Source organism: Molothrus ater, chromosome 2 (assembly GCF_012460135.2).
Source record: "Molothrus ater isolate BHLD 08-10-18 breed brown headed cowbird chromosome 2, BPBGC_Mater_1.1, whole genome shotgun sequence".
Classification (NCBI taxonomy): domain Eukaryota; kingdom Metazoa; phylum Chordata; class Aves; order Passeriformes; family Icteridae; genus Molothrus; species Molothrus ater.
In genome coordinates, this window is record NC_050479.2 from 99163118 (window position 1) to 99179407 (window position 16290).

Consider the following 16290-nt stretch of genomic DNA (forward strand, 5'->3'; position numbering starts at 1 on the left):
GCCTTGATTTGCTTGTGTTGCTGCTGTGCTGTTCATATGGCTTAAGCAGCTCTGTGACAGGGTGTCTTGTGGGAAATAGGAAACAGTTAAGGTGAAGGGAGACACAAATCCTGCTCACTTAAATGACTTGGGTATTTTTACAGCCGTTGTTCAATTGGAAAGCATCCCTACTCCATGGAAGGGAATTCTCAGAGGGTTACTCTTTATGAAGTAAAATAGAGGTGGAATGACAAAAATGAGAAATTATCACTTCATAGGTAAGAGTAAAAACCATATAATATTTTGTTTTGGTAATGGGCTAAGTATGTTTAAATTCCAGGAAACCTTTATGTTCGATGCTTCTGTTTTCACAGATTAACACACAATTGCAAAAGTCCCCAGAGCTCCATTTCTGCTCTCTGGATATCTTCAGCCACCATTTTAACAATAGAGAATATCATCCCACTGGGAAAGAAAAATATATAGAAATAAAAAGGGTCTCTGCCTCATTAAATTCTTTGTGAGGTGCCCTACAACAAGTGCCATTCTCTCACTCAATGAACAGACCAATATCTTTCAAAAAATTTGTTTTATGGTTTAGGTTTGTTGGTTGTGGTTTTTGTTTTTTTTTTTTCTTGATCTAAGAACCCGGTTATTCAGTAGAAACACAGATTGCTCAGGTGGATGAGCTAAACATAAAGTGGATTTAAACATTCACATTGTCATTCTTCCCCTCTCCCCACACAGCTTCATTAGATTGGCCAGGGTTGGTTGGTAAGTGCTTCCTTATAATTCCCATTTTGTCAGCACTACGGTATTACTGCAGCATCTGCCACAAAGAGACAAAAAAATGAGTGGGAAGGGGTAGTCAAATAAAAAAATTCTTAAAGACTGTAAATCACCATAGTATGGAGAATATGGTGAGAGAAATCATTAAAAACATATCAATCAGTGGGAGCAGTTTTGTTAAGAGGAGAGAGGATCATGAAAAGAAAACAAAAATTGATTATGTTGAAGGTCTTGAGCACTATACAGAGAAATGCCTCTAAAAATGCACCTGAAGCACTGTGTGAGGTGGCCCAGAGGTCTAGCCCAGCATGAATTTCTTCAGACACTGCTCATAATTGGGCTTTTTCTTTTCACTGTAAAGGAAAGATGTCGATTTCCCATTCTATTTAGAACCCTGTCTCTCATCACAAAAGAAAGGCTTGTATTATATTATGCACTTGCTGAACTGGACCATCCTCAGGGCCCTTATGTGCCTGCTAGGCAGATGGTACATCCCTCAGCTGTTTGAATATGAAAACTCAAAGAGTTCCTAAAAACACCAGGGAAATAAAGAAATAGTCAAGAGGAAGTGAGAGGGCAGAAAAGATCAAAAGGGCTGAGCAGTAGACAGTTTCAAGGTATTTTCTTAATCAACAAATCCAAACGTGCTGGAGGGGGAGCCTGCACCACTCAGCTCTTGGTGTGTAACTGAGGATGCCTCTGATTCTTGTGTTACATATCAAAGAGAATGCTCAGTACATTCTTTGTAGTACAACTTACAGTTGTACTTTGCAGTACAACTTTACAGCACCAGGAGAAACAGAAACAATGTGATGTTGAGGAACTTCCTAAGTCCCAGGCAAGACAAGAGCTATAGCCATTGGCTAATAAATCAATATATCCTTTTGACTCCTGACTTCATGGGAGATTTTCTGCTGAAAACACAACTATAATTTGTGTAGGTCACCACAAATGTGAATAGTCTTCAACAGCAAAAGTTTTCCCAGTATTTTTGGAAGACATCCTTTCCAAGGTTTTTAGTCTTACTGTAATAACCTTTTTTTGGTTTTTTTCAGTATCCTAGTACAGGTTAATATTACTTGCAGCTCTTCTGAAATCTGGGTGTCAATTCTCTTCAGTAGGAGGGATTTTCAGCTCATCTCAGCAGGTATGTAGAAACCCTAACTTGAAAAAATATAGAGCTTATGTTTAAAGCAGAAAATGACAGTTTTAATATTTTTAAGGACTATATTTACACCCACTGAAAAACCTACAGTTCAGGAAAAAAGCTGGTAACCTGAAATGCAGTTGATAGAGAGGAATATTTTTTTGAGATTTGTTTGGATTTTCCAAACAATTGTTCCAATTTTTACAGCAAGCAATTAGCATTTCATTGGATAAATGGAACCTCTCAGGCCAGGGCTGTTCTTCAGGACAATGGTGTCCCAAAGAGAAGTAAAAAACCCCCACTATTTTCCCTGAAGAGGCTTCAAGGAACATTCTCTGATTCAAAAGCAAAACCCTTTATCTCTTCAGAACTAGAGAGCAGCAGCTTGCAGCTGATTCCTGTTGAGTCTGCCCATAGCTGCATGGGCACCCCTTCACACACTGCTTTCATTCTTCATTAGACCCCAGAGATTTTAAAAACCATGTCACTGCTGGATTATTTTTTTTTAATTGTTGAGACTGATAGTGGAACACAAATCATCCAAATGGGTATTACCAGAGCTGGTCTGCTACAGTTAGCATAATGTACATAAATATCCACCACTCTTTGTTTTTTATTTGTCTGGATTTGTCTGATTTATTATTACACAAATAATCAAAAGATCCCTGAAGTTCTGCATCTCTTCTCCCTGATATAAACAATCCTTGCATAAAGATAGCCAGCACCTGAAAGTGACAGCAATACTTGCAGCCTGTGAAGCTGAACAGTAGATTCCATCTTCCTGATGGAATTGTATGGAATATCATAGGAAAAAGTCTTCTTTTTCCTTTCACATTTTACTGTAAAGGTATATACAAACACTATGGAAAAAAGATTAGGAAGGTGGTAAAAAATACAAGGATTTTGAGCACGGAGAAAGCTTTTGCGTGTTGAAAAATCTCTACAGAGATCTAGAAAATTAGCAAAAAATGAAAATACAAGGCACAAGATTTGGCTAATGTGGTTTTGGAAGTGTCTGATCAAAGATATGGGAGTAAAAATGAATGTGCACTGAGAAATCATAAGGCAACAAACTATATTAGTTTATTCAGTTACATGACAGTGATAATTGATGTAAAATAAGCAGATACAGTAATGACAGTCACAGGGGAACAGAAACTGAATTTATAAATAGATTTAGTCTGTTAAATAAACAAAGGGAAACAATCAGCAATGATTACAAACAGCTTATTTAAGCAGTCTTTAATATGCTCAATGGCTTGGAGAAGACAAGCCTTTTTAAAAGTGATAAAAATTAGCCTCTCCATTTGGGGAATAGTTAAGAACCATAGAGAAAATCCTGAGGTTTGGGTCTCATAGTAGTAAAATGGAATTTATCAATAATGCTAAGTTTGCCCTCTATGTATTAGTTAACATTCATCTTCCAGTAAAAGCTGCAGCCATTGACCCCAATAAGGAATTTTCTTCAGTAGGTCTTCTGGTAAGGGTAATATTCCACTTCTGCTGTAATTTCTGAAGTTGTGAGCTTAAGCTTCTAGGCAAAGGTATGCCATAACACACAAACAGCTAGAGGTGAAGTATTATAAACAGAGACTCTGAATGATGCAGTGAAGGAATTATGCTCTCACTTGCTGTGGATACTCAAAAATGTTTCCTCTGTTCTCTCATGCATTTACCATGTCTCTGCCACCTAGGGCAAAGTTAGATCAGATGGGGATATCACAGATAAACATCAATACAAACAGGCTCAGCTCACCAGCAGGGAAGAGAGTGCCTCAAACACATCACCAAGCTTCGGGTAGCAGAGCACTTGGCATGCCATCACTAAGGCTGACCTGTCTCCATGTCTCAGTCCATCTACATCCTGTTATCTCTTGATTGCTCCTGATGCATTCTGTCAACACACAAGAATAACTTGTGGAAGTGCAGTTCAGCTCAATTCTAGATAATGCAGTAGGGAAAAGAAGTGGAAAAAAATCCCTCAAAATTCAGACAAACAAACAACGGAAAAAAACTCCTAGAGAATAAGTTAGAAGTGTTGTGGTGTGCAGTTATTGCTTTAACCCCTACCCTGAAATCAGCTGTCAGAGGATCTATGTCCATTTAGCCTGCCTCCCAGTATGACCAGGCTTCCACCTCTGAACAACTTAAGCAACTCTCTCCAAACATAATTCCAGCTCTGAAAAAGCCAGCCAACAGAAAATGTGCATTTCTTACAGATCCTATGGGGATTTATTCAAAAAACTTCCCAGTGTGAACTAACTAGCTGGAAAAAGCAGGGGAGAAAGTGGAAGTGTCCCATGACTGCTGCTTGGGCTCCAGGGCTGAGGAACATAGCAGAACATCAGGCTTACTTCAAAATGCTTTACCTTCCAACCTTCCATAAAATTCCTGTTACAACACTGTCATACCCAATTATTAAAAACATTTCTTCTATTTCTGCACAGTTTTAGCACACTAATCCTTTCCTACAAGTGATATCCTAGCCTTGAACACACTGAGAAGGACTCTTTTCCAAGAAACCAGATTTTCTTAGAGTGAATTAAGATGGGATAAAAGCTGATGCATACTGTGTTTGACCAACAGAGAAGAACCATTCCTGAGCAAACCAGCATCCCATGGCAACCCTCACAAAAGACTATCCAGACAAGCTGACTGTGATAATGCCAGAAAGCAGTCACAAGTGCCAGTACCTGGCAAGAAGAGACAAAAAAACAGCACTGAAGACAGAACAGCTGAAGGGGGAAAATTTCTATTAGCTCAAACCAGAAACATCATCTAAATTGTTTCAATGCCCCCTGTACATTCAAATGTGCTATGGGATTCACAACATCTGAACCAGAGAGAAGCAGTGAGAGAAGCAGAGAAAACAATGATCAAAACAATTCTTATCTCATTTGCTGTGCCTGTGTTGTGCCAAAGTGGAATGCAATATGGAGATTGTTTATCCAAAGTGATGGTGCTTTGTTCCCTTGGCCTATCAGGGCCAAGCCTGAGTCCAGACTGTCAGGCAGGAGACAGTCACAAGATTTTGTTCAGTTGAGTGTTTGTGAAGTTTCAGTTTTGATGTAGTATAATATAGTATAGAATAATATAGTATAATAAAGCAATTAATTAGCCTTCTGATATCATGGAGTCAGATGCATCATTCCTGCCTGCCACAGGGGTTGCCTTGAATCTGATAATGTGCCACTCTAGCTCTGCCTGGATGCGCAAGTACTCTGTTTGAACAAGAGGAGTACAGGCCCTGAAAACAAGCAAGAAAACTTTGGCAGCCTTCCTCATTAATTCTATCTTTCCCCTTTGTCTGCACAAGGCCTCTTAGAGAGCTGAGCCTCAGGGTCACTACCCCACATCCCCTCATTGCAGGGTGAGCTTTACTCCTTCCACTCTGTCTCCCACCTCAGAGTCTACAGGGACACCAGAAGGACTGAAACTGCAACTAAAACCAAAAGGTCAGGGAGAAACACGACAGAGAAAACCAGGAAGGGAAAGCAAAAAAGAAAAAGAGAAGAGCACTGACAGAGCTCAGAAAAGACTTTGACTAAAAGCAGTAGTAGCTGGATTCAGAAATCCCAAAAAAAACCCAGGCAAAAGGGTCACTCTACCTGATTCAAGTACTGCAAAAATGACATATTTATTTCCTGCTACTGAGGAACAAGTTTAATGAGCACTCCAGAAGAACTGTTTCCTGTCACCCATAAGTTTTTTGCTCATTCCTCCACACAGTCATGGGCTTGGTACATCCTCTCCCACTCTCCCCCTGCTCTCCAGCCTAGGGGTTCACAGTCACCCTCCCACTACCCTGCATGCCACAGGCTCCACCCCTTAGCAGAGATTGCAGGTGTGTGCTGAGAGATTCTGGGTCCTTTCCTCAGTGTGGGTTCACCTCCACCCCACTCCCCTGCCTTTTAGCAGAATACACAGTGCTCACTCCTAACTGCCTGCTATTCAGACAATCTGAAAGGATCAATCATCCAGTTTAAAGGCACCGTGGTGAGCCAGTCAGAGCAAGACAGGAGAGAAGGATTGGTGCAAAATATTACCATGTGACAAGCCTAGAAAGTTCAGATGTTGGAGGAGGACTTGGACAAGAAGAAGTAATTGGGAATATCACAGCTGAGCAAAGGTATAGCTCTGAGAAGAATTAACCTATGATACAAATACAATGAACACAATTTGCTTTGGTTCTCCAGACCAATCTAACCTGAGCAGACAACTACTGTGGTTACACTGTAATTGCTGTCACAATGTCTAGTGCACCTAGAAAGAATAGAGGAAAAATTAAACAAGTGAGCAAATGACAGAAGAGGTGAAGATAACACAGCAAGTTCTGTTTCATCTCTGCAGTCCTTTCTTGAATGTTTTGGGTGTCTTTTAGTTGGATGCATGAATGTTAATATCTCAATGCATTTACTAAAATTGCTGCAATGTTTCCATACTAATTTTGTGTAACTATTTGTCTTCTTTTACAAATGCCAGCATACTTGGATAAGACTCCAGAGACCAGGAAAAAATTTGCTGTGAGACATGCCAGCAGAACATCCATGTACTTCAAGTGATGTTTCTATGGGTTGATACCACTATAGCCACAAGACAAACCTGTATCAAAAAGCAAGGCAGAAGGGGAAGGAGAATGTTTATCTGTCCACTCTGCAACAATATTAAGCATTGCTGTATTTCTGCCTCCTGCTAAAGAGGCACCTCTGACTCCTCATCTCATTGGAAAATGTGACATTTCAAAAATACTTGATTTTTGATAGTTATATATGCAGTACTGCTCTGTACGTACAGTTATTAAAGTGCTACTCACAACACTGTTGCAACACCATATTAAATTAATCCCTTTATGTACCTCCTAGAGCTTCTGACAATGTCTTGCCAATACCTGAGGGTTACAGGACATATGTTACCCATTAATCATCTGCAAAGTTTTATATATACCACCTAGAGGGATGTAATAAATACAGACCAGAAAGAGTATGGAGGTTGAAGTCAGCTGTAAAAGTTCACTTGCCATTCCTAACAGATCTATCAAAGTGCCTCTTTGACAGTGACTCCTGTCCAGAGACATGAGACAGATGGGACACTGTTGTGGAAAAAAGGGTTGCTTAAAGTTCAAGAGAAAAATTGAGAACATTCAGTCATGAAGTAATCTTGTAATGATCCAATGCCACACAGCCCTGGACAATTTTTACATGAGAATTTCTATACAGATTAGCCACAATATTTGAGATTATGTTCATAGCTGAATACAAGAATGGTGTCACAAGATTCTAGTGAGGTGGTAATACCTCTGTGGTACAGTATTTTAGAAGGAGAAAAAGACACAAAAACCCCCAAAAACAACAAAACCAAAGTGACTTCAGCACTAGACTAGAGTGAGAATACGCAGAATATGTGTGAGCCCTGCAGACAAGAGCAGTGAAGGAGGAGAAGGAAGTTCTCCAGGTGCCAGAGCCCTGCAGCCCATGGTGCAGACAATGGTGAGGCAGGATATACACCTGCAGCCTGTGGAGGTCAATGGAAGTGCAGAGATCACCTGCAGTCCATGCTGGAAGCAGGAGGATGCCCAAACGAGCCTGTCACTCTGTGGGAAACGCATGCTGGATCAGGTTTGCTGCCAGGACCTGTACAGCCATGGACAGAGGAGCCCATGCTGGAGCAGGTTTGCTGGCAGGACTTGTGACCCCACTGGGGTCCCACATTGGACACTGCACCCCATGGAAGGGGCCCACACTGGAGCAGCTCACTGAGAACTGCAGCCCATAAGAAGGACTGACAATGGAGAAATCTGTGGAAGTCTGTCTCCCATGGGATGGATCCCACACTACCGAGAAGGGGAAGAGTGTGAAGAAGGATCAGCAGAGAAAACATTAAAGTTAAGCCCAGTAAGAAATAAGGGGTGGGGGGAGCTTTTAAGACAATTTTAAGACTTAGTTCTTATTTCTCATTATCCTACTCTGATTTGATTGGTAATAAATTAAACTAATTTATTCAAGTCATCTGTTTGGCCTGGGATAGTAATTGGTTAAGGATCTCTCCCTGTTTCCTTATCTCAACCCATGAGCCTTTCATTCTATTTTTTCTTTTCCTTGTCCAGTGTAGAAAGGGAGTGACAGAGTGGCTTTTGTAGGTCCCTGCCATCCAGCCAGGGTCAACTCACCACGACTCACTAGCAGAACATATAACAGCTTGTTTTGTACTTACTTATGCTTCATACCTTTGTTGAACATTTAGTAATCTTTTCTAATCATCTAAGAAAACTTTAATACACAAGGTGCCCACACAAACAATGGACTCACTACAAGTCTCTTTCCTGACAATTAATGTGAAGATGATTTTGCTATCCAGTAAAGAGAGAAGAAATCTTCACATTGCAATAATTAGAGGTCATGCTGAGGTTGGAGATGTGCCCTGTCAAATGAGAGTACTGAGTTAAATAGATAAGAATTGTCAATAGTTGCTGCCAAATTTGAAATTAACAGCCTAGTTTACCATTATTAGCAATGTTGCCTTAATAAAACCACAAATATGCTCACAGTCAGAGATAATCAGGACTGTATTAAAACCAGAATTTGAACTAGACATAGAAGAGTGCACAAGTTCCACACCTGCAAATTGCCCAGAACAATGGGTCTCTGAACATCATTCAGGTGACACAGGGGGAAAACATCAAGTTCCCATCCTTGCCCCCAGTCACTTGCAGTAAGCAGGCTGGCCTATCTCCTCCTCTAGGGCTGATTTTTATTATAAAATAAAATTATTATTATTATTATTATTATTATTATTATTATTATTATTATTATTATTATTATTATTATTATTATTATTATTATTATCATTTTATGTCTACATTAGTCTAAAATTTGTCTGAGGGTGGAGAAAATAATTTAAATAGCACACCTACCAATTTTCCACACTTGTATTACCCATGCCTCTTGGAGAAAAACGGATTGAGATCCTTCACAATCATTACCCAGAAAGTGGGATCTAGCATCAGGCAGAAGGAAAATCGTGCTCTATCTATTTACATAATGTATCATTTTGTAATATATGGTGTACTCTTATTGCAACATTATATCAATTATTTACCAAAAAAAGCTTTAATAAATTTAACTATGTTGCTCCCACTTACCAACCGCTTTAGAATAATTTAAAACTCATTTCCTGATGCACTGAAATTATTCTGAACTGTGCATGCTGGCAAACACAGAAACCTTTTTACTCCCCATTTGCAAAATGACATCTACTCTATTTCCATCTTTGTTTTCAGACTCAAGATTACTTTAGCACTTTATTTCTTAATGTGTCAAATAGCTTCATCAAAAACCAGAGTAACACTTACTCAAACCCCATAGACTCAAAGTTACAAAAGCTACACATAACATTCTACCAAAGTTGCATATTAGACAAAAGAAATCATATAACCTTTCTTCCTTTCCCTTGTAGAAACATCCCCTCTGCTGAAAAGCCTGCAAATATTGGTAAGAATATGAAGGGGGAAAGCCTGATGGATTTGTTACTACAGAACGCCTGCTGCATGGCTACAGTGAAAGGCAGCTTTCCATTATTAGCTGAATTTTCTACCAACTCCCTCTTTCTATTAGTGTAAGATCACTCTTGTTCTGGTCTCAGGCACACGAATACAAAGAGACAATAAAAGCCATCAGTGCTGTTGCAGCCTTTAGCATTTGAAGTTTTAGCAGTCTGAAAAACTAAAAGCCAAAGAGTATGGAGAAAAGGGTGTTTTCTTTACTTCCTTTACAATCATTCTACACATCAGAATCAAATACAAGCAAGAGACCTTGGAGAATACTTAAAAATAAGCATTTTAATACCGACACACTGGCATTTATTTCATCACAGATTTCTGCCACAGCTTCACACTCTGCTTTTTGCCTTCCAATTCTCTCATCTGGGAAAGGCTTATTCACCTGCTTATTTTAGAATCCAAAGGAAAATACTGCATACTCAGAACTAAATATGTATGATTGTGATCAGGAACCAAGGGTTTGCTTTTTAAAATCATAAGCAAGGTCAATAAAACATATTACTAAAATGAAGTACAGTGTCCTGCCCTAGACACATGACCATTCCTAGAGAGTCCAACGTTTGTAATTTTCATTTTTTGAAGCGATTTATTTTTTATCATTTCCTATTTATTTATTCAGACAGTACTTCCACTGGTTTTTCTCTTTATTATTGTTTTGCAAAACTGAAGGGGCAAAGAGCAAACCAGCTCTGGCAGCACTGACAGAGCGAAATGAAAGGCTGTTGCAGGTCCCAGGTCAGAGTGCTGGAAACAAGAGTGTAGTCTGAAACTAAATTCAGGATGTAATGAAGAGGTAAAAAAACCCCAGACTTAGCATGTCAGGAGGGTGGTGGGAATGTCAGCTGAGAGGGCTGTGTGTGGAGGTGAAGGATGGGTAAGGAACCCAGATACAGAGGCTTTTGACAAGTAGCGGAACTCAGAACTGTATGCAAGCAAAGAAAAGGGGACAAAGGGACTTTCTCAGTGTACCAGAACCTGAGTGAAAGAAAAGGTTGGGTGGAGTTGACAGAGGAGGATTAAGACAAGGAAAAGGTGGAGACAGCCTAGGTGTATAAGCTCAAACCACTGCAGAAAGGACAAAGTGCTCAGCTGTGGTATGCAGCTGGCTAAAGGGCCTCAGGAGTAGGAAGCAGCAAAGAGGAAGGTGGCAAGAAACAGCCTGTGACAGGGAATCAATGACTGACAGTGACAGACTGCAGAAGGCTCCAAGTTTAAAAAATTGATGCTTCTTTAAAAGGATTGGTTTGATCCATGACCATAAAAAAAAACATATTACTTGCAATTGCATGGTTACCATAGGGCATCACTGCTCAGCAGAAGCATTCCTGTACGATGCGAGAGTATTTGCACACTTAAATACATTTTCATTTCTTTAACTTCTATTCTGGATGTCCCAGTACTTACAAAATTCTAGTTTAAGACAATTATACCACATCTCTAACACCCATTTCCACCATTACCATTTCTGTTGGTGATGCTTTCCATCAGATGAACTCAGGCCTCATTTACAAACTGGGTCGGCACCATTATCTCCATTTTACAGATGAAAAATGAAGGTGCTGTAGATCAGTCTGCATTATTAATGTCAACTCTCAACCCTTAATTCATTTTACTGTCATTTTCCTTGAAATATTCATTTTTACTTCTGCTATAAGGGTATTTTTGTCATGTATGTCTAATGCATGTCAAAAGTACCCAGAGCATAGTAGAGGCCATTTTTAGCATTCTCATTCTCTAAATAACATAATAAAGTTGCACAGTGCCAAACTCCCACACTAAGCAAAAGAAATCCACTCTCCCCTGAACTTACCTCTCTGGCTGAACATGTTCCACCTTAACTGTAGCACCTCTAGGGAAAGCTCCTTTGTGTTTCCCCAATTCAACTTGTTCTCACATCCACATTTTTTCCTCCTAGTCCACACAGCTTGAAAAATGCAAGAATATCATGCTAGGTACTCTATTCAATTTCTATGGCAGGCACCCACTATATCCTGCATTTGAAGCCTTCATTCTTCAGCACCTAAAGAGAACATACTGATTGTGCACTTTTTGCATGTGTATCTGTTATATTCTGGAAGACTTTCAGAAAAGAAGCTGGGATATCTCAGCTTCTTCCTTGGGCAAATTCATATGGACTTTTCAGTGTTTTGAGAAAGGCAAATGATATGGGGCTGCCCTTAAACCCAAGGATGACTTATAGCAATGTACCAAGATCTCTTCTCCTTCCCATTCTTCTTTTTTCTCAAATGCTAACCCTTTATAAGATGTTTCTCTCTTCTGAAGTAAGAGAAGTTAGGCTCAATGACCTGAATGCACAGCAACATAACTGAACTTTCTCTTAGGAGGAGCTTGAGGCCTGGCTCCCTCTCTCAAAGAGCACCTGCACTCTTCTACTTCCACAGGTACCTTATTTTGCTGCTGCTAGACAGAATACAAGACCTAGCCCCAGCCTTGAAACAAAGATCAGTGAGCTCCCCCCAAGCCCTGCAGATGCAGATCAAATGTTAACAGGGAGGAGTTAATGCCAGACAGCATTGCTGCCAACAGCATGGCTTTCTAACAAACTACAATCTGATGGTGACAGTCAAAACCTTTCTAAAACTCTGAGACTTTTTCCCAGATTTCCTTCTTTTACATAATCCAATAATTTTTTAAAAGTTGCAATTGAAGCTGTTGCTAAGAAAACCTCGAGGCTTTGCTCCATGCACATATCTAATGTTACCTGCCAATCCTTACAAAAAATGATGCTCACTGCCTATTCCTCTGCATGTTGGGATTACTGATTCCTCTGAGACAAGGACACCAACCTACCTTCAGATAAAAAAGCTCCTCTTGCACACAAATTCACATTAAAAAATAAAGTGATGATGCCACTTTATTTTTGTCAAGTCCAAATTACAAATGTTGGACTCTCTAGGAATGGTCACATGTCTAGGGCAGGACAATGTACATCATTTTAGTAATATGTTTAATTGACCTTGCTTATGATTTAAAAAAGCAAACCCTTGGCTTCTGATCATATTCATACATATTTAGTTCTGAGTATGCAGTATATTCCTTTGGATTCTAAGAAAAGTGTTCTCAGTGATTGCATTGCAGACCTTTACTAATACAGGATGGCCTGTTCCTGGAGAGCCACCCCACAGAAAGTAACGAAGAACAGTGGTTAAACAAAACAAAACAAACAAACAAAAAAAAAAAAACAGGCAGAATATTTAAAATACTTATTGAAAAATTAAAACATAAATTCACAAGGCATGAACAAGATCTGATCTTTTTCCACAGGCTCCTTGCTTAGCTGCACATTTACTAACACTTCACAGAATTGGCAGAGACTGAACTCTAACAGAAAAACTCATCTTCTTTCAGGTTTCAAGGTCTAGAGATATTAGAGCCACTTCCAGAAAATGAAGCTGATAAAATGTCCATTTGTTGGGGTTTTTTTTTCAACTGGTGTAATTGTCAGAAACAGATTCATTTGGTTGAGATTTTCAATGATACAGAAACTAGACTTCAACCTGAAGTTCAGCCTGAGGCTCACTTACCCATGCAGTAAATGTTTAATCTAATGGAAATAAGAAAATCATGCAGCTTTAAGAAAATGGTGCTTCTTTAGAGAGTGTGGGTGTATGACTGTTGAGGAGGAAAGCAGAGGTCATTTAATTATATTTTCTTCTTTCCTCTTCTCTAGCATTTACTGTCTCTTGTCTAAGTGCACTCTAGGTCTTGACAAGTAAATGAACAGATGCTATCCTGTTAGCAGGCTTGTTTTTAAGAATGTTCATTCCAGGAGAAGAGCTTTCTAAAGACATACGGTAAGCTAAATATATTTAAGATTTTTCTCAGCTGGCTTCATCTGTACAGGAATATACTTCTCAGGTGAGATGCTCAGAAAACTCACTATTAAGTTATTAGGGTTAAAATCACCAGGTGAAAGGTACAACGTACCTCAGAAAGGGTGAAAGGGAAAAAAAATTCTCTCTCCTTGTTAGTCCTAGAAATCTGATCATGATTGTAATTGATTTTTATAGTGATATGACACTGCACTAGCTGCAGATCACTGTAATATCAGCCATGTTGATTTAAATCCTACAAAACCTAACACAAAAAGACAGGCTGCAGAGCAGGCCAATGCATGAGGCAACAGCATTTGACACACGATCAGGAGTCAGGCTGACCACGGCAGGTCACCTGTGACACCAAAAGGCATGCCAAAATGCAAAGGTATTACCACAGTGACTTTGAGAAAAAAAGCCTAGCCTGCCAAAATAACAATACCTCAGCATTCTACCTGCTCCTGACAGTGGTGCTGAAGAATGCCAGAGCCCTTCTCCTTCTCTAAGGAACATCCTTTGCAGATCATTTAATCATGAGAGAATACAAATTCTGATCCTTAACAGCTGAATAAATATTTCATTATTTTTGTAGCAGCAAGCTAAACATAAAAGCAAAGTATGTTAGCCATGCATAAGTAGGCAGGATCAAATACTCAGAATTGTGTTTGGTTCTCAGTCTTAACAAAAGGATTTTTAGCAGACGACTAAGCACACTAAGTGGCACAGTCAGTCAGATAAAATTAAACAAGCAGACTTGCGTCAGCAACATTAGGCCCTTAGCTATGTGTGAAGAACAATATTAGAAGTGACAGGGGAACAAGTTCCACATAGCAAGCAAAACCCAAAGACTTCTTGCTGCATCAGCAAGGGATGAGAGTAGACACCCGAACACACATCTCCCACCTTTTTTTTGTTTCATCCTTTAGCAAGAAGTCAACTCTGCAAACCCAAGCAACATGTAGATAGCAAGCCATACATCACCACCCAGAACACGGGCATTGAGTGAAAAATAATCTGCTTGCAGCAGCTTGCTTGTACATAATGAAACACCACGTAAATTTGAACTCAACTGATCACAGACACAGGAAAGGCTTCAAAAATTAAAGCAAACTCATAATGAAGAGTGTCCAGTACAGATAGCTCAAATTCTACTCTGCCTTGGACCTTTTTCCAGAGCTTCCATAACTCCATCAGATTAGCCACCATACATTTTTTTTTTCCTTAAGGAATGGTAAACATCTTATTAGGACCCTAGAAAATGTATACACGAGTTAAGTGTCACATACCAAGAGCAAGGTAGAAGATGGCAAGATTGTCATGCTCCTCTCATGACCTGACCTGAACTTTGCCAGCAGCTCATGACTCCACTTACCAGTTTAATTGGTGGGTTTATTTGCTGACCAGGTACTGCTGCTGCACCGGATTGCAAGAGAGCAATCCTTAGCACCCCATCCTTCAAGCAATCCTAAGCACCACATCCTTACTGAAAGTTTATTAACTAGCCAAGTTTCCAGCAGAACCTGCATCTCCTGCCTCATCAGATACCACCACACACATCAGATATTAGGCCATTTGAAAAATCTGCTCCTTCCTTCAGATCTTGTGCCTTTTCCCTGGTGGTAATACTGATACCTAAGGTTGCTATAGGCTACACTAACCCAAGCTGAAATCATGGCTATGGAGCAGAAGTAATCTTGTGAAATCATGATAAGCCTGTCCTACATGAGAGGTCAGACTAAAACCAAAGATTAGAAGAGGCCTTTTCCTAGCATTTCTGCAAAATTGCCTCATTTTGAAATTCCTGCAGTCTTGATACCTTCAATGGTGGCACTGCGTATACAGCATACATACAAAGCAGCACCACATTTTGCCTTCATTTTTAAAGTATAACAGGAAATTTCATGTTATCAGAGCAAAAGAGGGATGTTAGGAGACAAGAAAAGGGGAAGGGGAACAAGGTAGCCTGGTGAGTTACCAGCTAGCAGCTCACTTTCCATTCTGACAAGCTCAACATTTCTTTGCCATGATTCTGTTTTTTCTGTATCCAGCTAAGAGTTTCCAAAAATTTTGGAAAGAGAAGGGTACTGAACCACATATCAGTTTTTCTCTTTTGCTATTAATACATGTGAGGAGAGGGGGAGAAAGTGAGAAGGAAGGACTAATTAGAAAGATGAGAATTTGAATTTTTTTCCTCTTTAAATTTTCATGTCAATATATCCCAGAATATCCTGAGTTGGAAGGGACTCACAATGATCTTTGAAGTCCAGCTCCTGGTCCTGCACAGAACATCCCAGGAATCAAACCATGTGCCTGAGAGCATTGTCCAAAAACTTCTTGAACCCTCCCAGGCTTGGTGTCATGACCATTTCCTGGGGAGCCTGTTCCAGTGCCCAGCCATCCTCTGGGTGAAGAACGTTTTTTTAATATCCAACCTAAACCTCCCCTGACACAACTTCAAGCCATTCTCTCGGGTCCTGTCAATGGATACATGATTCAATTTATTTATTACATCAAAGGGAGAGGAAGTGGCTATTTTTTATTAATTTTTTTAATTTTTTAAGTGAAAAAAATACTATTACTACTTACCAAAACAGATTATCTCAATGATTTTCTATAGGTTACATTAGGTAGAACAAGGATAGAACAAGGGTATAAGCTAAATTCACTTAACCAAGGATCAATACCTTTTCTCCTGCACAATACTCTCTTGATACTTACAGAGAACACATTTTTCTTTCCTGAGATATTTCCAATTTTGCAACTCCCCAAAGACCCATATGTTTTTTGCAACTGACCAAGATTTCCAATTTTGAAGAAGTTTAAGTGTGGAAGTGTTCACTTTACAGATATTTTTTGCCAGAATATTATAAATTATTCTGATATTTTCACCAACCAAGGCTGATCTTTTCATGTTCAACCCTAAAGATGAGCAACCAAAAAAGCAGTCAGTTTCTTTGTGATCAATTCAAAACCAATTGAAGCAC